General features: G+C 39.7%; 1 protein-coding gene across 1 annotated transcript in view; it reads left to right on the top strand.

The window, feature by feature from the left end:
- Positions 1–8,780: 8,780 nt before the first annotated feature.
- Positions 8,781–25,484, top strand: part of Rad54l2 (RAD54 like 2) — a 119,089-nt gene continuing 102,385 nt past the window's right edge. Inside the window, exon 1 of the mRNA XM_026384019.2 lies at positions 8,781–8,964. The gene's annotated coding sequence lies outside the window, so the exon portion shown is untranslated. The remainder of the gene's footprint in view (positions 8,965–25,484) is intronic.

A 25,484-nucleotide genomic window follows, 5' to 3' on the forward strand; every position in this document is an offset into this window, starting at 1 on the left:
CAAGTGCAGCTGAGTCTCAGGAATACCAGCCAACCTATGCAGAGAAAAGACCCTATTCTCCCTAGAAAAAGATAGTAGGCCCATTGCAGTGTTGCACACCTGTAATCCTAGTGGCTTGGGAGGCTGAGATAGGAGGATGGTGAGTTCAAAACCAGCCTTAGCGCAGCAAGCTTAGCAACTCAGTGAGACCCTGTATCAAATAAAATACAAAATAGGGCTGGGGAGGTGGCTCAGTGGTCAAATGCCCCTGAGTTCAGTCCCCAGAACCCCCCCCCCGAAAAAAAAAGGTGGAGGAATTAACTTGAAAGTGTAGAGACTGGACTGGGGCTGGGGTTATGACTCAGTGATAGAGCATTTGCCTGGCATGTGTGAACCACTGGTTTTGATTCTCAGCCCCACATGAAGAAAAATAAATAAAGGTATTGTGTCCATCTACAACTAAAAAATATAGACACTATTTTTTCTCTAAATAATCCTGTACATACATTTAATGGTTTTAAAGAGCATTTGAGCCATTATTCCCATTTCCCTTTGCTTTTTTTTTTTTTTTTTTTTTGTAAGGCTGGGATTGAACCCAGGACTGCCAGTCAAATGACTTATCATTGAGCCACATCCCCAACACCATCTTTCCATTTGTTTCTTACCATCAAGAGCTTGTTATTCCCATATTATAGATGAATAATTAGCTCATAAAGATTAAGAGAATTTTGTATAAGATTACACAGAAAGGCTGGGGTTATAGCTCAGTAGTAGAATGCTTGCCTCTCATGCGTGAGGCCCTGGGTTTGATCCTCAGCACCACATAAAGATAAATACATTATGTCCATCTATAACTAGAAAAAAATAATTCAAAAAAAGATCACACAGAATATGAGAATTGCTGACTTCCTTTCTCCTTGAGGAAAAATTGCATTGATTGAAAGAAATTAAGGAAACTCCTAAAAACCCTAGGTTCTCTACATGACCTGTGTAACTCTACATCTTGTACAATCAGAAGAATGAGAAGTTATTCTACTGTCATGTGTAACTAATTAGAACAGATTTTAAAAATTAAAAAAAAAAACACTTTGAACTCTTAAAACAAAAACAAAAACAAAACCCTGGGTTCTCTCCAGACCTTAGAGCCCCATAAGTGGGGACCATTCCTGTTTCCCTTATCAAAAAAAAAAAAAAAAAAGCAGTAATGTGTACCTGGTAACCACCATGCCCAGCCAAATCAATCTCTTTTATTTATTTATGACATTTCCATACAAGCATATAATGTACTTTGATTTTATCCACCCTCCCTACTACCTTCTCTTGCCATCCCTTCCCTCATCTTCCTAGTACCTTTCCCCTTCTAGTTTCATGTAGTTTTTAATGTTTGTTTGTTTCTAGATTCCACATGTGAGAGAAAACATGATACTTGTGTTTCTGAAGTTGGTTTATATTTTTTTCTTTGTTGCTTGTGCTTTTGTAGTGACAACTAAGAAATCATTGCTAAATCCAATGCAATGAAGCTTTTCGCTTTTTTTCCTCCTAAGAGTTTTCTAGTTTTAAATCTAACATTTAGTTCTTTAAGTTAATTTCACAAGTTCAAAGCCAGCCTCTGCAACTTAGGGAGGCCCTAAGCAACTTAACAAGACTCTGTTTCAAAATGAAAAGGGTTAGGGATGTAGTTCAGTGGTTTTGCCTCTGGATTCAATCCCTGGTACTAAAATTTTTAAAAAGTAATCTTTTATATGGTGTAAAGTAATTTGAATTGTGTTTCTTTCTTTTTTTTAACACAATGCCTTTATTTTTTTTTTTATGTGATGCTGAGGATTGAACCTGGGTCCCGCCCTTGCTAGACTAGCGCTCTATTGCTGAGCCACAACCCCAGCCTGAATTGTGTTTATTTTTATTGCTATAGTTGTACATATTCTAAATATCAATCCCAATGACATATGATTTGCATTCTTTTTTTTTAAACAGCACTGGGTCTGTAACCCACTTCTTCCATATGGCAAGTGTTCTACCACTGAGCTACATCCCAAGCCATTTTTATTTTTTCAGACAGGGTCTTGCGAAGTTGCTGAGGCTAGTCCTTTTTCCTCAGCCTCCCCGCTAGCTGAAATTACAGGTGTGTATCACCATTCAGACCAAATGCATTCTTTTACTTTCAATATCCTGTTTTTCCTGTACCACTGGTTGAAAAGATTGTCCTTTCCCCATTGAGTAATTTTAGCACTCAAAAATCACTTGGCCAGCATGCCTAAATTGCTGAGGCTGGTGATCCTCCTGTCTCAGCCTCCTGAGTAGCTGGGATTATAGGTCTGTACCACCACACCCAGCAGTATTGACCACCTTAACAGTATTAAGTCTTCCAGTCTATGAGCACAAGACATCTTTGTATTTATTCATGTCTTATTTCAGCAATATTTTATAGTTGTCAATATACAAGTCTTTTGTCTCCTTAATAAAGTTTATTTTAAACTTTTGTTCTTTTTTTTTTTTTAAAGAGAGAGTGAGAGAGGAGAGAGAGAGAGAGAGAGAGAGAGAGAGAGAGAGAGAGAGAGAGAATTTTTTAATATTTATTTTTTAGTTCTCGGCGGACACAACATCTTTGTTGGTATGTGGTGCTGAGGATCGAACCCGGGCCGCACGCATGCCAGGCAAGCGTGCTACCGCTTGAGCCACATCCCCAGCCCAACTTTTGTTCTTTTTGATGCAGGTACAAATATAATTTTGTAACTCTTTTTTTTTTTAATATTTATTTCTTAGTTTTTGGTGGACACAACATCTTTGTTTGTATGTGGTGCTGAGGATCGAACCTGGGCCACACGCATGCCAGGCGAGCGCGCTACCGCTTGAGCCACATCCCCAGCCCCAAATGGAATTTTGTTTGGGGGATGTATTAGCGACTGAACTCAGGGGCACTCAACCTCTGAGTCACATCCCTATCCCTATACTGCATTTTATTTAGAGACAGAGTCTCACTGAGTTGCTTAGCGCCTCGGTTGCTGAGGCTAGCTTTGAACTTGTGATCCTCCTGCCTCAGCTTCCTGAGCCACTGGGATTATAGGCATGCACCACCGTGCCCAGCGGAATTGTTTCCTTAATTTCTTTCTTTCAGTACTGGGGATTATATTCAGAGGTGCTTTAACATTGAGCTATATTCCAAGCCCTTTTTATTTATTTTTATTTTATTTAGTTATCAATGAACTTTAATTCAATTTATTTATTAATGTGTGGTGCTGAGAAACGAACCCAGTGCCTCACACATGCAAGACAACTCTCTACCACTGAGCCACAACCCCAGACCCTAAGCCCTTTTTATTTTTTACTTTGAGACAAAGTCTCACTAAATTTCTTAGGGCCTGAATTACTGAGGTTGTCCTTGAATTCCTGCCCCAGCCTCCCAAGTTTCTGGGATTGCAGGCATTTTCCATTGCACTGAGTTTAATATCTTTTTTGAACTTTTTTTTGGAGAGGTACCGGGGATTGAACACAGGGTGCTTAAGCACTGAGCCACATCCCAACCCTTTTTAAAAAAAATATATGTTTTATTTAGAGACAGGGTCTCTGAGTTGATTAGGGTCTTGGTAAGTTGCTGAAGCTGGCTTTGAATTTGTGATCCTCCTGCCTCAGTTGGGATTACAGGCATGTGCCACTGCATCCAGCATTGAAGTTCTTTTTTTTTTTTTTTTTTTTTGGAACTGGGGATTGAACTCAGGGGTGGGTACTCAACCTGAGCAACATCCCCAGCCCTATTTTGTATTTTATTTAGAGACAGGATCTCACTGAGTTACTTATTTAGAGCCTCACCATTGCTGAGGTTGACTCTGAACTCATGATCCTCCTATCTCGGCTTCTCAAGCTGTTGGGATTACAGGCATGAGCCACCATGCCCAGCTGAACTGTTCATTTTTTTAAAAAAAATTTTTTAGTTGTAGATGGACACGATACTTTTATTTTATTTATTTATTTTCACATGGTGCTGAGGATCAAACCCAGTGCCTCATACTCGCAAGGGAAGCGCTCTGCCACTGAGCTACAATCTCAGCCCTGAACTATTCATTTATTAAAAAGTATTTTTTTAGTTGTGGATGGACACAATACTTTTATTTTTATGTTGTGTTAAGGATCAAATCCAGTGCCTCACTCATTCCAGGCGAACACTCTACCATTGAGCCATAACACTGCCCTAATTTTTTTCCTTTTTTTGGCAAAATGTTGCTATTTATTAAAGGTAGGTAAAGGGTACAAAGGTGTTTATTATATTATTTCCTCTCCTTTTTCTACATTTAATATATTGAATAATTTAAACATTTTACATGGAAAAGGTCCAGCAATATGCATGGTATGCCCATTTTAAAAGTCCTATACTATAGAATAAGGCATAAGGTTAAAAAAGGAGATCTTTGTTTATAATCAAAAAAAGTTAAAAATAGAATTATATTATTTACAAACAATATTTATATTATAAATAGGATTATATTATTTAGTTGATTTATATTCATTTTCAAAATAAATTGAAGTATAACTGTATAATGAAATGCCATTTAAGATAGCTGAAAGCGTAATTATTGACTTGGAAAGATATTGACAACATTTCAAGTGGAAAAAAATGACTATAAAATTATAGGTTTTCAACTAAGGGAAACCTAAATGTACAAATAGATCAAAGATAGATTAATGGGCTGGGAATGTGGCTCAAGCGGTAGTGCGCTCGCCTGGCATGCGTTTGGCCCGGGTTCGATCCTCAGCACCACATACCAACAAAGATGTTGTGTCCGCCGAGAATTAAAAAATAAATATTAAAAAAAAAATTAAAAAAAAGATAGATTAATATACCTGCCATATTTTAATCTCTTGGACCCATGAAAAGAAGTTAACCAAAAGGAACCTAATAACAATTGAAAAGAATAATAGATTTAATTCTAGAATTTGGAACAAGAAAGATATTACTTTAATACCTATGTAAGGGGAATGAAGGGAAGGGAGAGGGAAGGGAATAGGAAAGACAGTAGAATGAATAGGACATAACTTTCCTATGTTCATAGATGAATATAACCAGTGTAACTCCATGTCATGTACAACTTACAAGAATGGGAAGTTATACTCCATGTATGTATAATATGTCAAAATACATTATACTGTCATGTACAACTAAAAAGAACAAAAAAAAAATCTATATAAAACAGTGACATTCAAAGCCCCAAACAAGTATTTTAAAGAATTGATGCTAACAATCTCCACCTTTTCAGACAAGAGTACTTCATTATATATTCAGATCTGAGCTAGCACAGTAATCTAAGTTGTTTATCACACATAAAATCAAATATACAAAAGAGCCAGGTAAAATATAATAAGCTATCTATTAAATAAGTGTCAGGTATTGTAAATCAATGTAACCCAAAGCTCATAAAGTGATGCTGTATTTATAAAAGGAAAGAATGGTAACAGGAACTTACTGGAGGACTTTCTTTTTTTAAAAAAAAAAAGAGAATTTTTTAGTTTTCGGCGGACACCACATCTTTGTTTGTATGTGGTGCTGAGGATTGAACCCAGGCAGCACGCATGCCAGGTGAGTGCGCTACCGCTTGAGCCACATCCCCAGCCCATCTGTTTTTTTCACATTCTAGTGACACATTGCATGCAAGAATAAATGCATTTTTTACTTGCTTCTTCATATCTGGATGACATGCACCATGATCCAAAACTAATTCTCAGATCAACCTTACTGGGAATTGTATCCGGTGAAGCTCTACAATTGAGTCCCAGCCCTCATTTTTAATGTAAAGAAACCCTACTGATTTTTGTGTGTGATTTTGAATCCTGCAAGTGCTGAATTTATTAGTTCTAAGAGCTTTTGAAACATCTTTAGAGCTTTATACATAAAAGATCATGTCATCTGAAAACAGATAATCTAACTGCCTTTTTAATTTGGATTTCTTATTGCCTAATTGCTCTGATTAAGCCTTGCACTACCATGTTCAAAAGCAGTGGTGAAAAGGCATCCTTGTCTTATTTCTGGTCTTAAGGAGAAAAAGGTTTTAGTATTTTGCCATTGCGTATGACGTTGATTTTATATGAACACCTTTTGTATATTAAAGAATTTCCCTTATTTCCTAGTTTGTTGAATATCTTATTATGAAAACCAACACTTTGCTGCTAAAGTGACCTTGGAGTGGCTACTGAGAGCTGGTGGGACCCACCTGGCACATCCCAGTTTTCTCAGCCAAACCTGAAAATCCAGCCAAAACTACTTATTTTTCCTATAGCTATACCTTTTCTCATGTTGTCCTCTGTTCAAGTCCTCTTCATACTTAAAGGACCTTCTTCAGCAAGTCTTCTTCCATTGCACTGTGCACCCCAAACTTGTGCCAAGGAGGCCCTCCATTTTCCCATGGCACATGATTTGTACTAACCTTGGAGAAATGACCTCACTTAGGGTATTACAATCCAAGTAGGGTCTGTCAGTCATGCTAAAAGCTCCAAGGGATCACCTACTCTTCCCTTTCATTTATAACATTTCACAGACCTCTCAATGATTGGGCCAAGATAAATTTATATTTATTAAGGATACTTATTGAATACAAACAGAGATATGAAAAATTGTGGTATATATGTGTATTAAGAATTGTAATGCAAAAAAGAGTACATGTATAATGGCATAATTTGGCATGAACATACTTTATATATAGAGTTACGAAAAATTGTGCTGTATATGGGTAATAATGAGTATAATGCATTCCACTATTGTCATGTTTTTAAAAAATAATTAAAAAAGGATACTTATGGAGCTCTTCTGTAACTGTTCTAGGTGTTGAGGAACCTGAAAGATGGATAAATTCTTCTTTTCCTGAACTTCACAATCTCATTAGGGGAGAGAGATAATAAACAGATAAAGAAAATATCAGATAGCATCAAGTGCTCTGCAGATAAAATAGGGTGATGTGATGGGTAGTTTCTCTTAAATTCTTTGCTTCTTTCTGTCACAGTGTCCACTATGTTTCCTAGGTTGGAACTTAGGATTCTCCTGCTTCAGCCTTGACTATAGGTGCACACCACTGTATCCAGCATTGAGCAACTGCTGTAAATTGGATAAAGATCATAGGGGACTTCTCAGAGGAAATGGAATGGAATTATTTTCTGTAGGAATTTTTTCAATTGTTTCTATGCTGCATGACTTGTCAAATGTACATGATAATTTATTTATCAGTTACAATATCTGTGCTTATTCCTTAGGACAATTGATCCATAGCCTCTTCACACCCTCCCCAGGTTCAGCCCTGTCAGTGATTCCCCCCAAAACCACACAATCTAGATGCAGAGCAAGAGACTGCTTTCCCACCCTATAAGGGTAGGCATCTAAGTGGGCTTACTGCATCTTTTACTACCCCTGACCTCTGGTGTCTCTGCCTTGGATTCTTCCCAGATCCATCACAGTGCTAATATTCTTGGCTCAAGTTCACCTCCTTGGGATATTCTTATCCAATGCATTCCTTCTCCCTATGGTGTCTGTGTTATACCATTCTCTGTTTCAGTTTCTTTTCGGCATTTATTAAAATTTGAAATTTTAATAAATCCAGGTGTCTAAGTGTGTGGTAGTGATAAAATTTCATTCAGGTGCAAGTAACTGATATCAGAGCCTTTCTGGAAAGTCGTTTGAGACAAGAGAGAAGGGTATCAAAGTAAAATCTCCCAATCTCAGAATTAAGTTAATCTCACTTAAGTGAGAACGGAAAATTTGAGAACGTGTGAAAGCTGTGATGCTTTAGGAGCACTTTCTGTAGATTTAAATTCCCATAGTTTGGGAAAACACTTGTATTTTTTATAACCTAATTTTTCTCCGAAATTAACCATGTCTGGTATCCAAAGGTATGAAGGCCCAGAAGAGAAGAGAGGTGGGGATGAGAAGGGAATTTTTATATTCTTAATTTCGTGAGGGATAAAAACCTCAAAGAAAAAATCCACTTAAGTATTTTTTTCCTTTTTCGTCATTTCACCAGTATTCACTTCTTGGGAGAGGAGAAAGAGAATCTGGGGCTAGAGTGGAGAGGTATGATAACAATATACTTCTATCGGTAACTCAAGCCCAAGGGCGCTGAAATTTCTAATTTTAGGGAGGAAATCTTGCATCATCCTTAATCTCCATTTGTGTGTCCGTGATTAAGAAAGACCCTTCTTGCCTCTCCTTCTCTTCCAGGTAATTCTGAAGGCAGCTTCAGCCAACAGAACACGGAACGGCAGGTTCGGGTAAAGGGAAAAAAATGACAGTTGCGTGGTGCTCATCAACTTTGGAGGTTGAGAGCAACCTCTGTTGGAGGGGAGAGTAGTAGAGAAGCAATCGTCGTTGGCAGCATTAGCACTGACTATATCCCAATGTGGAGCCCCATATCTCTGCTCCTGGCACTTGCATCATCCCATCATTCTTCATAAACCTCTGAGTCTATCCCCAACTGAGGAATGAGGAGGAACCGAGGCTCAATTGAGGCATTAAGCAAGCGATCAGTGCACTTTGTTGGTGGTTGGCGGGTGCAAACCTATTCCGTTGCACCCACTCATGCAACCAAGCCGGAATCTGCCTGGTATTTCTGTACCACATTCACTCCTGAAACGGTCCTTAGCAGTAGATAAACGGCTTTATTCAGGAAAGAATCTCTATATACCCTTCTCAGAGGAAGAACGGTCTCTGGTCTGCTCACAGCGGAACTTTTCTGTCGGCGGCGCATGTTCCCGTCCGGGTGGGCGGGCGCGCGGGCCGGGAGGGGGACGCTTTGTGGCGCGGACCGCGAGCGGAGGCTGCGAGCGCCGCCGCGGGAGAAGACCGACGCTCGGCCAGAGCCAGCCAGCGGCGCCCGGGCCTGGCCGGCTGCTTCCCGGCTCTGCTACTGCCCCCGTCCCGGCTGCTGTAAACCCCGTCCAGGCGGGTGCGGCGGAACGTGAGGTCCTTAGGCCTTGCCCGGTCCGGTGCGGCCCGGATCCGAGGCACGGGAGGTGAGAGCCGGTGCTGGTCCCCGGCTCCCCGCCGGGCCGCTGGGACCCGCAACAATGGGGACGGAGTGGAGACGCGGCCCGGGCCCCTGGCATGCAGAGGCCTGGGGCACCGAAATGGTCCTAGTGGCCTTGGCCTTTGGGGCATTGGGTTCGACCTGGGAAACTTCCAATGGCTGGAGGTTCGATGGGGGTCTTGGTCTCGGCTCGGGGCCTTGTTGAGTTGATATTTGGGGATTTTGAAGTCTGGCAATAGGATGATAGAGCTACCGAGACTCAACTGTACGGGTTGTGTGCTCTTGGCGCTCGATACTGGCGCCTCGGAGGCTGATCATTGCGGGGTGGATAGGGGGTGGGTTGTGTTTGGAATTTGAGGGGCATCAGTGTGCATGGTCCCTGAAGCTAATAGGAATGCCTCTCCTCCCGAAGTCTGGAAATTTGGCAGACTGGGGTCGGAGTGGGGTAGAAGAGGCATGGGGAGTTTAGCTCCTCGGGGTTTACTGATGACTAGTTCTTGGAAAGGCACGAGCTCAGCTGGGCACAGAAAGGAGAGTTGAGCAAAGAGCTGGTCCTCCATGACCCAAATGCACCGGGATAAAGAGTGGTTTCTCAAGCAGAGAACTCGACATAGGAGTAGTAACACCCATGTGAGTACTGTTGGCTGCTTGGGATTAAGGTGAAGCCGGTGGGAGTTGTGATTTGGGCAGTGCCGAGGAGGGTTGGTAGGCTGCTGAGGTTGGAAAAATAAGCTTCATGGTGGGTCATGGTCGTGGCAATCTGGGAGATGAACAAGGGAATTTGCAGAGTGGGCTTCCTGATAGAGGATAACCTCTTCCTGCGGGGGAGTGGGTGACTCAGATCTGTTAGAATTCTCGTCGCTTGCCAGCCAATGTGACTGACTACATTGATTTCTGGACTTTGAGGTGGATGAAACCAAAAGGGTATTTGGAGGCTTGATGAGTTTGTTCTTGAGTAGAAGACCGTGTGGACTTTTATTTTTTATTTTTTTAAATTTTATTGTCAATGAATCTTTATTTTATTTATTTATATGCAGTGCTGAGAATCAAATCCAGTGCCCTCTACATGCTAGGCAACTGTTCTACCACTGTATTATGTCCCTGACCCCTCTTTATGGTATTTGATAGAATGCTGTCCTCTGTCCTCTGTTCGTTTTTTTTTTCTTTGTTTTAAATTGTGATTCATACTTTCTTTTTTTTTTTTTTTGTTTTTTGTACTGGGGATTGAACCCGGGGTGCTTTACCACCAAACTACATTTCCAGTCCTCTTTATTTTTTTATTTTGAGACAGGGTCTTGCTAAATTGTCTAGGCTGACTTGCAATCCTCCTGCCTCAGTTTCCTGGGTACAAGGATTATAAGCATGAGCCACCATGCTGGCCTATACTTTCCTTTTAGCACTGTGGGTATTGTTTTTAACTGTAGAGAAACTTAGACATTATATATGTAAATTCTAGGGGTTGTTAGTCCAATTCTTATAAATCTAAATTAATTTTTAAAATTAATTTAAAATTTAAATTAATTTCACTGATTTATGTGCCATTGTTTAATTCCTAGAGAGGAATGTGAAAACCATAAATGTTTATGTTATTAAAAGCTCTTTCCATCTCTAAATCCATAAAATTTCATTTTCTCTTATTTCTGTGAAGTGATTACATTGGCTCTATTAAATCTTAGTGACTTGGGGCTAGGGATGTGGCTCAAGTAGTAGCACGCTCACCTGACATGCGTGAGGCACTGGGTTCGATTCTCAGCACCACATAAAAGTAAAATGAAGATATTGTGTCCACCTAAAGCTAAAATATAAATATTAAAAAATAATCTTAGTGACTGTCATTTCAGCACCCCTGCTATCTCTCACAGGACATTATCTTCACTAGAAGTGTTATCTGTCTTCAGTGACTTTGGTCTGTACACTGGTGGCCTGTGACATTGAAAGACAGGTTGCAAACTCCGACTCTGAGGCCTGCAATTGTGCACCAGAGCTCTGTATGTATTATTCAAGCAAAAGTTGGTGTGTTGTCTGTAGATATGATATTAAAGAGAAACTTTCATGAGGAAAAACAGTATCAGACTCATTGTGCTTTCTGAATTTAGAGTTTGGGATGTACTGCCTAATTGGAGGTTAATATAAATTTTAAGTTGAGATGTGAGGTAATTCTATTTGTACTTGTATTGACAGTTCTATTCTAGGGATTGATTTTTCCTTAAGCTTTAAAAAATTATTTCCCTCCAAAAGTTTTTTTTTCTCTTTTGAAAAATTTCTATAAGTTTTTTTATTCTTTTATAAACCTATGTCTGATGCATTATGTTAGGAGCTGTGTTAGACATCTTCACAGCGGTGGTGATTTTTTTTGTGTTGTGCATGTGGAGACAGAGTCTTGCTGTGTTGCCTAGGCTATCTCCAACTTGTGGCCCAAGTGATCATCCCATCTGAACCTCCCAAGTAGCAAAAACTACAGACATATGCCACCATGCCTGGCTTAGTGATGATATTTTTGACCTTTTGTTAGTGTCAGAGGTGGTAGTACATCTTTTAAGAAAGAAGTTTATTCAGGTATATCAAATTTTAGTCAGTAAAGCTGTTGAACAGTTGTTTGTTTGTTTGTTTGTTTGTTTTATGGTGGTGGGGATTGAACCCAGAGCCTTGTTCATGTTAAGTCAAGTGCTCTGCCACTGTGCTACATCCCTAGGCCATGAAGCTTTTTTTTTCTTTTTAAATTTTTTATTAGTGTACTTATAATTATACCTAATAGTGGAATTTATTATGCCATATTCATATATGTACATGTCATAATTTACTTAATCTCCTTTGATGAAAAGGAGTACCTTTTCATTTCCTCTTAAAAGTTTTTATAGTGTATTAATTTTCAGTAGTGACAATTGTTCATGTTTGCAGGCAGAAAACATAGTTATAACTGTGTGTTAACATTGGTATGGGATTATTATTTTTTAAATTATTTTTTAGTTGTTGTTGGACACAATACCTTTATTTTATTTATTTTTCTGTGGTGCTGAGGATCCGAACCCAGGGCCTCACACATACTAGGCAAGCACTCTACCACAACCCCAGCCTTGGTATGGGATTATTTCATATCATTTTATTTAATATACCTGTTAAATTTAAGTTTCTGTAGAAAAACTATAGGAAAATTATTTTGTTTTGGTATGTTGCTAAATGAGCAGTGATTTACAGATACGGTGTATATGTTCAGGTTGCTTAAGAAGCCATCATACTTTCCTTTCCACTGTAGTCTTTTTTTTTTAGAGAGAGTGTGAGAATTTTAATATTTATTTATTTTTTTTAGTTCTCGGCGGACACAACATCTTTGTTTGTATGTGGTGCTGAGGATTGAACCCGGGCCGCACGCATGCCAGGCGAGCTCGCTACCACTTGAGCCACACCCCCAGCCCTCCACTGAAGTCTTTGGAGCATGAAAGCTCACTTCCTATGTCTGCTTCAATATATGTAGACTAGGAGTGTCTCTGATGCTTGGAATACTGTCCCCTGTAATAGCAGGAATAAGACTGAGATAAGACTCAGTCTCTTTGAAGTTGCTTGCCTCTTAATTTTTACTGCATAAACTTGAATGATTTTTTTCTTTAGTTGTTGTTTTTTTTTAGTACTGGGGATTGAGCCAGGTGTCACTTTGCCGTTGAGCCAAATGCTGAGCCCTTTTCATTTTTTATTTTGTGACAGTGTCTCATTAAGTGGCTTAGGGCCATGCTAAATTGCTGAAGGCTGGCTTTGAACTTGTAGTCTTCCTGCCTCAGCTTCCTGAGTCTCTGGGATTATAGGCATGTGCCACCATGCCTGACTCCTTTAGTTGTTAACCTTCATTCTAATCTAGTAAAATGACAGTTCTGCCCTTTACTCTCTTCTTCTCTTTTTACATATATATCTTTTTGTTTTTGGTACTGGGGACTGAACTTGGGCTCTCGACCACTGTGCCACATCCATTCCCAGTCCTATTTTGTGTTTTATTTAGAGACAGGGTCTCACTAAATTGCTCAGTGCCTTACTTTTGCTGAGGCTGGCTTTGAACTCCCAATCCTCTTGCCTCAGGGCTGTCTCCCCCAGCTGCTGTGATTGATTATAGGTGTGTGTCACAGCGCCCAGCTCTGCATATATATCTTGACCAAAAATAAATGAAGAAATTTAAAATCAAGACACTTAAATCATAGTAAATTATTTGAGCTAGTCCTCATTTTTCATCTGGAATATTCACTTGTTTAAAAAAACCTGGGGGGGGCTGGGGATGTGGCTCAAGTGGTAGCGCGCTCGCCTGGTATGCGTGCGGCCCGGGTTCGATCCTCAGAACCACATACAAAGATGTTGTGTCCGCCGAGAACTAAAAAATAAATATTAAAAAAAAAAAAAACAAAAAAAAAAAACCTGGGGGCTGGAGTTGTATCTTAGCTGTGTAGAGAGCTCGCCTAGCACATGCGAGGCTCTGGGTTTGATCCTCAGCATCACATAAAAATAAATAAATAAAATAAAGGTATTGTGTCCAACTACAGCTAAAAATTAAATATTTAAAAAAACCTGGATCATATGTTGCTTTGAAGGCAAGATGATTACTTAAATGGTTTTGGCTACTTAGTTAAATGGATCAACTTCAGAAAATCTTGGAAAGAGATTTTGCTTTCTTTAGAAAAATTCTGAAAGTTGCCTAGTGTAGTAGTCTTTGGAGACTTCCCACCTTTGTTTCTTGCTGACTTTTTGACCCTGAGTAAACTCTTAACCTCTCGGAGCTTTGTTTTTATATTTTACTTCATCTGTAAAAATGAGGCTATAGAATTGCAAGTTGTAGAGAGGACTGGAGATGAGGACCTTTTGCTTCCTGGGTGGTCAGTGCTGGCTGTTAGTGGAAGTTAGTATGTATTATTATGCAGTATTAGTGGTAGGAATGTGACTAGGTGCTCTGTAGGGGTGAGGAGCCCAATTTTCTTGTTTGATGAGGAAGGTAGCTGTGCAGTGTGCATCTGCTGGCACTAAGGGAGGGAAATTATTAAGGTAGTCTTTATCTAGTACTGGTAAGCAGGAGTCCACACTATAAAGTCCAAGGTCATTCTTGGCACTGGTACTTTTTTTTCCTGGCAGTTTCTGTGGTAAGCCAGGAGGTACTATTTGACATGTCCTTGATTGGGAACAGTGGGCATTTCCATTGACAGAGCACTGGAGTGTGGCAGGCAGCATTGTGTTCTCTGTGGTCCCTGATCAGGATGTTTCTCTAGCTTTTTTTCCTGCTGGCATCAGGGACCTGACTTTGGTCTTTTTGTCTAGAAGGCTCCAGATGCAGGAGAGATTTGTCATCTTTTTTCTAATTGGGGCTACTTTGCTAGAACCTAGGATTCTGTTCAGTCATGTTTTTGATGAACAGAAGGTTCACAGGCTTGGTTCACAGGCTTGGTTATAGAATTGTTCTGTTTTATTTTTTCTGTGTGTGTGTGTGTGTGTGTGTGTGTGTGTGTTGGGGGGAGGAGTCTACTAATATTGAAGAGGAAAATTAAATAGAGCCCAGAAGTGATTTGAAATAATTGGGCCCTGTTGGGTACATTGCTCACACCTGTAATCCCAGCTACTTGGGTGGCTGAGGCAGGAAGATTGCAAGTTCAAGGTCAGCCTCTGCAACTTAGTGATACTCTTCAAAATAAAAAATAATAAGGGATGGGGGTGTAACTCAGTGGTAGAGCAATCTTCAGTACCGCACCGCACCAAACCGACTGGCCTCTAAATCCCTTAGAGTCTTGCCCTAGTTAAGTTCCCCCTTTATTCAGGGTGGCCTTTAATTTCAAATAAGAGTAAATAAGGAGCTAGGGATGTAGCTCAGTGGTAGAGTGCTTGCCTAGCATATGTAAAGTCCTGGGTTTAATCCCAGCACATGCCCACCCCCACCCACCCCCCCAAAAGTAAATAATATTCCTTTGGCCTTGAAATTGTATCTATACTCTGGTATGGCTCTGCTTGAACATCTTACAAGACCCTTTATGGTCTGGTCCCTCCTGTATCTTCTAGTTTCTTCTCTGCCACAGTTTTTCTGGCATATGAGGCTCAGTTCTAATAACAATTTTATAACTCCCTGAAGGTCTCAGCATGCTCAGGATATTCCTTCTAATAATTTTTCTTCTCATTCAAGACTTTATGGCTCAAACCAAGAGTTCAGACATTACCTTCTCTCTTCCTTCCTTGTTCTTGCTCTCTCTCTTTAAAAAATTTTTTTTTTAACTTTTTTTTTTTTTTAGATAATTTTTTTAATATTTAGTTTTTAGTTTTGGCAGACACAACATCTTTGTATGTGGTGCTGAGGATCGAACCCGGGCCGCACGCATGCCAGGTGAGCGCGCTACCGCTTGAGCCACATCCCCAGCCCTAAAAAAATTTTTTTAAAAATTTTTTTCTTGTGGTGCTGGGACTGTACCAATTGCTTCAGGCATGCTAGGCAAATACTCTACTATTATGCTTCATCCCCAAGATCACATCTTCTCCTAATGAAAACCTTTGGTTCCTCCTGGGTCCAGCAGAATCTCTCTCATGACATTGCAGTTTGTCTGTAAGCTTCTTTCATAATTATACTATACTGTTAAGTTTTGGTATTTTTGTGTGCTGTACGTGCCTAGATTGTAATCTACTTGAGGGCAGGATCTTGTTTGTGTGTATGTGAGTGTGTGTGTGTGTGTGTGTGGTGCTGGGATCTAACCCAGATCCTCATATGTACTAGGAAAATGCTCTACCACTGAACCATATCATCAGCCCTTGTTTATCTTGATATCCTAGCACCTAACCATTTCTGGCATACCGTTGCTAATTGGCAAATGTTGAGTCAAAAAACGAATGACCTCTGCTTATAAAATGACATGAAATCATTCCATGTGGAGCTGGTGTTACAATGAGTGTTCTGACTTTTTGGCTGCATCTTATCCATGCTGAAGCAGTGCCTCCAGCTTTGTATTTCCAGGTTGCTAAAGGCAACACTTGGCTGTGAAAATGTGTTGCTTATTTCATATGGTCATGGTTTTCAGGCTGGGGGCTATTACTTGTTCTCTTTGGGTCTTGCAAAAGTTTTATTTGGGAAAGAATGTGGTAAATTTTTTATTGATATTATCTAGATTTTTCATTGCTCATTTACTGTTCTGAGTACTTTGTCCTCATGTATTAAGAAGTAACGAGTCAGTTTTGGCCACCAGGTCTCCCCATAACTACTGCCAGCATACTACCTGCCTGGGAATGAAAAATTAATTTAGCATGAAGGTATTGTGACTTTTGCTGACTGGGTTTTGAAGACAGCCGAACTCGTTGTGTCAGTGTATGCAGGAAATATGTTTATTTGACTGAACTATTTGTGAATTTGAGTTCAATAACTATGAAAATATTTACCAGTTTTCTACTCAGTCTAATGCTGTACTAATCCTGAAACTGATGTATTAATTTTTTGTCAGGAAACTGTGTTTTAAGTTATTTATCAAGAAGGCACAGCATTATGCTGATTGTGGTGGTTTTTTTTTTTTTTTTTTTGAGATAGGTTCTCACTCAGTTGCTTAGTTTGTCCTCCAACTCATGATCTTCCTGCCTCAGCCTCCTGAGTAGTTGGATTATGGACATGTGCCACTGCATCTGGTTTACCCACCTGGTTCTTAGTGGGAAAATAAGAGGATATCATCTAAATTACTCTCATTTAATTTTCATAGTTTATCAGACCACATAGAAATCCTCCTGAAGCTGGGTGTTAGGTAGTTCACTGAAGTCTACATAATGCAGTTATTCTTTTGTGTAAGTGAGAAACATAGCAAATTATATAAAAGGAAAACATTAAGAATAACTATAGTTAGGTTAAGGTAAAAATTGGTATGAGATAAAAGGGAAAACTGAGGAAAGCGTAGGCACTTTAATTTGGCAATAGCTGTTAAAAATTGAAGATATTTTGAGAGCAGTGTTGAGATATCAAAAAGTAGTTATAGGGGGCTGGGCTGTGGCTCAGTGGTACCGCGCTTGCCTAGCATGTGGAGGCACTGGGTTCGATTTTCAGCAGCACATAAAATAAATGAATAAAATAAAGGTTCATCAACATCTAAAAACAATTAAAAAAAAGTAGTTATATAGTCTGGAGCCAATAAGAATATGGAAAATTTCAGCCAGCACAGGCACATTGTAGGTACTAGCAGTGGCTTATGGTTTTATAGCAGCATTGACAAGTTAACATTAGTTACATTAAAGCGAAATGAAAAGTGTTTGTCTTACCATGGAAAGTTAACTCTGCATATGTTTGTTATACTTCATAAAACACTTCTATGTATGCATACTTTACTTCATCCTTCCAACATCCCTGTGAGGGAGTTGACCCCTGAACAAACAAACCTGAAGTGGTGTATAGTGGCTTGCTTTAAAATACACAAAGCCAACAAGAAAAAAAGCCAGTTTTTTTTTTTTTTTTGAAGGACGAAAAGTTTATTTGGGGTCTCATGTTTTCAGAGGTCTCAGTCTATAGACAGCTGGCTCGGTTTGCTTGAGGTTTCAAGGTACCTTGAGGTACCTTGAGGTATCAGGGTGGAAGAGTGTGGCAGAGGGAGGTGACTCATGATGATCAGGAAGCACAGAGAGATTCCACTTGCCAGATGCAAAATATATATCCCACAGGCAAATCCCTAGTGCCCACCTCCTCCAGCTATACCCTGCGTGCTTTCAGTTACCACTTAGTTAATCCCTATCAGGGGACTAATTGGGTTAAGGGTGTCATATCCCAATCATTTCACCTCTAAATTTTCTTGCATTGTCTCACCATAAGCTTTTGGGGGACATCTCATGTCTAAACCATAACATTATGCCCCAACCCCCAAAAGCTCATGCTTATCTCACAATGCAAAATACATTTAGTTCATTTCTAAGAGTCCCCATAGTCTCAACAGTTCAATCATTGCCCAAAAGTTCAAGTCTAAAGTTTCCTTTGAGGGCTGGGGATGTGGCTCAAGCGGTAGCGCGCTCGCCTGGCATGCGTGTGTCCCAGGTTCGATCCTCAGCACCACATACAAACAAAGATGTTGTGTCCGCTGAAAAACTAAAACATAAATATTAAAAAAAATGAAAATAAAGTTTCCTTTGAGACTCAAGGCAAACTCAAATTGTGAGCTCCTATAAACATCAAAAGCAGTTTACAAGTATCTAACATAAAAAGATCCAGAGTAAACATTTCCATTCAGAAAAATGGTGGCATATAAAGAAGGGATGGGACCAAAGCAAGACCGAAGTCCAGCTGGGCAAACAAGTTTTGTAGTTCTGTGTCTGGCATCTGGAACATACCGCATTGTGATGTTCTCTCCAAAGGACTTGTATAGCTTTGCCTCTGTATCCTTACTGGTTGCAGTCCACACAGCCTCTCTGTTGGCTTGCCTCTGCTCAATTTCTGCAGCTTTCCTCAGCTGATGTCCCATATTACTGGAATTTCTTAATCTTTGAGGGTCTTCACTGCAGCTTTGGCTTCTTCCTCACATCTCCATCCATGGCCCTCTCAGGGGCTGCCCACAGGTCTCCAACCCTGAGGCACTTTGCTTGGCCTCCTAGGCATTCCTTTGAAATCTTGGTGGCAGCCTCCATGACTCCCTAACTCCAGCATTCTACATTCCTGCAGAATCAGCACCACTATTGATGCCAAGGTCTGCTGCCATCTCAAGCAGCAGACAAGCTTCCAGGGACCCTGGCTATAGCAGCTTCTGAGTGCCTGGGTGGCTGAGCACATTGAAAAAACTTCCTAGACCTCTTTGTGCAAGAAGGGGGCCCCTTGAGTCTGAGTGTGGTCTTGCCAATTCCTGAGATGTCTTCAAGCTATTTTCCTTATGTCTCTGGGCAAAGTCTTTAGCATTCTTTTTAGTGGTTCTAATGTCTTTAAGAAGTGCAACTTCTTTCACCCCTGTCTTACTCCCACCTTTCAAGTTCATATCAAATAAACTTTGGTAAAAGCCACCAGCAGTATCCATGCCACCTTCTGAATGCTATGCTGTCTAGAAATTTCTTCTGCCAGATCACCTTTCAATTCAGCCTCACAGAAAGTCTCAGGACAACTTCTTAGCCAGAACAGAACATGAATGGCCTCTAGTCCAAGTTCTAGTAGAGTCCTCCTCCCCTGAGACTTCATGAGCCCTGTCTTTACTGTGCACAGACCTATCAGTATTCTGGTCTTCTGAACTCCCACCAGAATGGCTCATTAAGCTTCATTTATAACAACCTAAAGCATTTCCAGCTTTCACTGCTGGAACATCTCAAAATTCCTCCTACAAATTCCAAATAACTCCAAAAGCTTCTGAACCACATGATAAGGTTAGTCACAGCAAAGACCCCACTTCTCGGCACCAATTTCTGTTTTAGTCAGCTATTTTTTGTTGCTGTGACTAACATACCTGACAAGAACAATTTTAGAGGGGGAAAATTTTATTTCGGGGCTCACAGTTTCAGAGGTCTCAGTCCACAGACACCTGGCTCCATTCCTTGGGGCTTGAGATAAGGCAGAAAATATGGTGGAGGGAAGGGACTCACATGATGATCTGGAAGCAGAGAGAAAAGCTGGGTCTTTTTAAAATTAAAAAAATTTTTTTAATTTGTTTTGATTAGTTGTACATGACAGTAGAATGCATTTATGCCCTTTGATACATAAATGGGGTATAATTTCTCATTTTTCTGATTGTACATGCTGTAGAATCACATTGGTTATGCTGGGTCTTGATGCTAATTTTCTCTTCTTTTTTTTTTTTTTTTTTTTCTTTGTAATAGGGATTGAACCAGAAGTGATCTACCACTGAGCTATATCTTCAGCTTTTTAAAATTTTTTATTTTGAGATCGGGTCTCACTGAGTTTCTCAGGTTGGTCTTGAACTTGTGATCTCCTGCCTTAGTCACTTGTGTTTCTGGGATTACAGCATGTACCCAGCTTAATGCTAGTTTTCTGATTCTAAGTTCAAGGTCCTTTTTATGTCCTCAAATGATATTGGCAGGGCTCCTTATTCCAGTCTTTGCAAACAGAAGATACACAGGAGGTGCTGGACAGGGAAGTCTGCTCTTGTTAAGAGTGTCCCAGCAACTTTAGAAGAATTGGAGCCCCGTGCTTCTCATATTTAGGGGTCAAGAGAATATCCTAGAACCAGATGGAGATGGATTTACAATTAAGCCCATGACATAAGTAAAAGTCTTCTGATGTGATGTTGTACAGAAATTGGAAGAAAAATGGAAATTTGGGAAAGAATCTTTTGGATGTAATTCTTGCTGGAAATTATACTCTGCTTTCAACTATATCTTCCAGTCCCACTGTTTTACATACTCCATCTTTTCCCCCATGTTTTCATCTACCTCCCACCCTAATCTTGATGTTAGTTGTCCATGGTCCACAGCTTCAGTAATGCCTTTCGCAGGTCTTAGAAGTCCTTGCTTCCCTGACACTGTGCTGTCTCTGCTATGCCAGTTGCCATTCCTAAATTCTCTTTCCTGGTAGCTTTCATTGTCTCAGGAAAATGTGATGTGCCATTTGCAGGCATTTCTCGCAACCTCACTTGAGTTGAGCTCTCTTTGCCTCTTAGTGTTCTCCTGTGCTGCCTCCTAAGCATTCTATTTCATAGTGTAACTGCTTTCACATTTCCTAAAGCTTGTCTTTTTCTTAGGCTCAAGACCAATGACTTCACATTAGGACTTGTGCTCTCTAATATTTTCCCCTTCCTTTCTATTACCAGACTTCCATCATTAGTCTTATACTTTGGAAGTACTTGACTTTTTTTTCCCTTGCTTCACAAGTAATATATAAGCATGGTAGAATTCCAGCCCCTCCCCTGCCCCTTTTTTTCTGCAATACTAAGGATGAAACCAAGGCCTTGTGTTTGCTAGGCAAGTGCATTATCCCTGAGCTACATCTCTAGTTCAGAATTACCTAAAATGAGGTAGCAGTTCAGGCCTATAATCCCAGTGACTCAGGAGGCTGGGACAGGATCCCAAGTTTGAGCCAGCCTCTGCAATTTAATGAGACCATGTCTCAAAATAAAAGAAAATTTAAAAAGGGCTGGAGATGTATCTCAGTCATAAAGTGCTAAAGTGCCCTGGGTTCATTCCCTAATACCACAATAAATTAAAATAAATAAATAAATATATAAATAAACACGAAATCCTTCATCTTAGTGTTAACCACCATTAAGAATTTGATCTATGGGCTGGGGATGTGGCTCAGGTGGTAGCGCGCTCGCCTGGCATGCGTGCGGCCCGGGTTCGATCCTCAGCACCACATACAAAGATGTTGTATCCGCCGAGAACTAAAAAATAAATATTAAAAAAAAAAAAAAAAGAATTTGATCTATATTTATCCAGATTATTTTTCCACCGTGCATGCTAACAGATGTGTGTGTAAAAAGAAAAGTAATTCCTTTTTGTGGAAATGGGATCATAATATATCTACTTTCTGTAACTTGCTCTTATTCACTTAATGCTTTTATCTTGGGCTTTTTTTTTCATGTTTAGAATGTACATATCTATGCTATCTTTTAATAGTTATATAATATTACATTGTATATTGGTATCAATTTTTCTAGTCCACTAGTGACAGACATTTGTTTCTATTTCTTTGCAGTTACAAGCATCTTTGTACAATTGTCTTTGTATAAATATTTCTATACTTTGTATACTTGTGGGATAGATTCCCCTACAAGTGGGATTTTTGTGTTAAAGGTTATACATGTTTCAAAGGTTATATCAATTTATATTTCTTGCATGCTTCGAGGGTGTGATGGTACATGCTTGTAATTCCAGCAATTTAGCAAATTAGTGAGACCCTCAGTACTTTAGCAAGATCCTGTCTCAAAATAAAACATGAAAAGGACTAGGGATATAGTGCAGTAGAAAAGTGCCCTTGGATTCAATTCCCAATACCAAAGTGGGGGGTGGGGGTGGGGGTGGAGAGGGTGAGGGAGAAGAAATAAAGAAAAAAAATTTCTTCTCTACCACTGAACAGCATCAATATTTTTAAAAGTCTTTGCAAGTTTGAAGCCTAGATAACTAGTTTTTACATTTCCTTATAGAGGAAAATGGACATCTTTTCATGTGTTTGTTTCATATGTATACCCTCTTCATGTCCTTTGCTAAGTTTTGCTGGACTAACATATTTGTGTTGATTCATGAGAGTTCTTGCCTATTAGGGGAGATTTTAACTCTTCCAATAATAATAATAGTATTATTATTATTATAGCAGCTGTCATATTGTATAATTATTCCTAGGCACAAGTCTTTTACTTGTGTCAATTCTTTTTTTTTTTTAGAGAGAGAGAGAGAGAATTTTTAATATTTATTTTTTAGTTTTCGGAGGACACAACATCTTTGTTTGTATGTGGTGCTGAGGATCGAACCTGGGCCACATGTATGCCAGGCGAGCGCCCTACCGCTTGAGCCACATCCCCAGCCCCTTGTGTCAACTCTTAACAGCTTTTTCAACAACTCTAAGAAGTATACTGTTTACTTTCCTCCACACTGTATAAAATGGAGTCCCAGATATAGAAAGAACATACTGCTAATGCTAAATCCAGCTCACTTCAGCTGAACACCAATGGGGGGCTTCTTGCCTTGGCTTTTGTAATGTTTATAGACATCTCCATCTTTTTTTTTTTTTTTTTAAATAGTTGTAGATGGACAGAATGCCTTTATTTGTTTTTTATTTTTATGTGGTGCTGAGGATTGAACCCAGTGCCTCACACATGTTAGGCAAGCGCTCTGCCACTGAACTACAGCCCCAGCCCCGACATCTCCATCTTGTAATCCTTTGAGAAAGGGCATTAAAGCAATACACTATTGAGCTAACAAATATATTCAGATGTGGACACCTATGTGTTGCAAACATGTTTTTAAAATTTTAATATTTTTTATTTTAACTGACACATAATAATCATTTATGGGGTACAATGTGATATTTCAATGCATGTATACAGTGTATAATAATCAGATCAGGATGACTGGCATATCCATCACCCAGGTTATTTTGAGGGATACTTTTATTGTCAGCCTATTTGCCAATGAGGAAACTAGAACCTGAAGAATAAAAGCCTTACCCCAGGCCACACAATTGACCAGTGACAAGCTGGGATTAAAGTCCTATAATTGAATGTCAGAGTCCGCCCCTTTCATTGTTATATTACACAATCCCTCATACAGTCCAGTTTCAGAATTTTACTCTTTTTTTCATCCTCCCAGAAGAGGTGAACTTCTTTTCTTTCTTTATTTTTTGTTCTTCATGCAAACACCTAATTGGCTTCTACCTACTGCTGTTTTTTCCAGTATCTTTCTATGTTCCCTCCTACTCTCTCTCCCTTTCTACTTTCTTTCTTTTTTAATACTGGGGATTGAACCCAGAGGCCTCTACCACTGATCCTGAGCCAATTCCTTTTGATTTTGAGATAAGATCTCAAAAAATTGCTAATGTTAGCCTGGAACTTGCAATCCTTCTGCCTCAGCCCCCAAATTGCTGGGATTACAGACGTGCCCGTCACCATGCCTGACTTCTATTTTGTTTTACCTATGTAAAAGGAAGAACACAGTAACTTTGGTTGGTCCTGTGCCTCTCATACTCCCTTTGCTTGCTTGCTCTTATCCTCGCCTCTTTTTTTCTCAAGTATAAGTTTTAGTGCAATTTCCTCGCCACCTGCTCAATCTGTGCCTCTTAGTCCTTTGTTGTCTAGCTCTTGGTCCCTTCACTTCTTCTGAACAATATCTTTGAGGTGAGTTCCTGGTTGTCTGGACCAAATATATATTTTTTTCTTTATTTTCAGTGCTGGGGATTGAAGCCAGGGACTCACACATGGTTAGTACATGCTCTCCTAAAGCTATATCGCTAGCTTAACCTGAACGATTCTTTTCTTGTATTTGTTCTACCTCGTTCTGACTAATTCCCTCCTCCTCACCATACGTGCTGGAAGAGAAACTCCACATGAGTAAATGTGTTTTTTGGTTTTTTTTTTTTTAATTTTTAGTTGTAGATGGACCCAATACCTTTATTTTATTTGTTTATTTTTTAATGTAGTGCCAGGGATCAAACCCATTGCCTCATGCATGCTAGGCAAGGTCTCTACCACTGAGCCCCAACCCTGGCTCCCGTGAGTGGACCTTTTATTATGGAAAATTTTCAAACATACAACAACAGAGAGTATAGTATAATGTTTATTTCTTTTTTATTAAAATATGTTTATTTTTTAGTGGCAGTTGGACACACCTTTATTTATTTATTTTTTAATATTTATTTTTTAGTTTTCAGTGGACACAACATCTTTATTTTATTTTTATGTGCTGCTGAGGATTGAACCCAGTGCCCCGCATATGTCAGGCGAGCACCCTACTGCTTGAGTCACATCCCCAGTCCAATATTTTATTTATTTTTATGTGGTGCTGAGGATACAACCCAGGTCCTTGAATGTGCTAGATAAGAGCTCTACCACTGAGCCACAACCTCAGCCCATGTTTGTTTCTTTTTGCAGAACTGGTGATTGAATTTAGGGCCTGATGCGTGCTAGGCAAGCTCTTTACCACTGAGCTACATCCCCCAGCACCAAGAATATAAATAATATATTGAACCCTCCTGTCACGTTTCTCATGACTAAAACACTCACGGTCACTCCAGATGAACTGGGCTGCACAAAATAATCACACAAGGGACAGAGATACCTTTTTCTTTGGGTCCTGTGACAGGTCCTGTGACGGCTCCTCTGACTAGAGAGAGAGAGAGAAAGAGCCTGTGCATGTGCTGAACCCTTTTATTGAAGAGAAGCCATTCAGATGAGGCCCTTGCCTCATTTCAGGGGGTTGAATCTAGCTTTGTGATATCGCCTGTCATCAGATTGACTGACATTTAGGAAGGCCACTCCCAAAGGTAGAGCAAGAGAAGGGGACACACAAAGGGAGTTTCCATGGAACATTCTAGCCCAAACAGGGCAAAGGGGTAGGATTATAAAAGAATAGGTGAGTGTAGCTCAACCCTAGGGGTATGCATACTCAGAAGACTGACCTTGCTATCCCAGAGGGGGTGGGGGAGGGGGGTGCGGGTAGTCACTACCATGCCAGATTACAGTGATCTTTCAGATCCCTGTGGTGCTTTAGGACTGGAAGTCGAGGTAACTCAATGTTGCTCCCCATACCCTCCTGCACCCATCATCTAATTATCAACATAATTTCAACAATTGTCATCACTTCCTCAATTTTCTTACAATGTATTCCCCACTCTTTTGTTGTCATATTTTAAAGCTAAAATCCCAGATATTGCCACTGTTTGTTTCTAACTAATATAATAACATTTTACATTTTAAACATCATTATCATATTATTTTATCTGTAAATTAATGGTATTCTCTTAATAGAGAAGACTTGATTTTAAGCCTGGTTGGGCTCCCTCCTGTTCAAATTGTGTAATTTATGACCTTTTTTCTTATCATGAAATGTGGTGAGGATAATGGTTAAAATTCTACCTCAGAGGGTTGTTGTGAAGTTATTGTATTTATTCCCACATTA

Source organism: Urocitellus parryii, chromosome 2 (genome assembly GCF_045843805.1).
Source record: "Urocitellus parryii isolate mUroPar1 chromosome 2, mUroPar1.hap1, whole genome shotgun sequence".
In the NCBI taxonomy this organism is placed as follows: domain Eukaryota; kingdom Metazoa; phylum Chordata; class Mammalia; order Rodentia; family Sciuridae; genus Urocitellus; species Urocitellus parryii.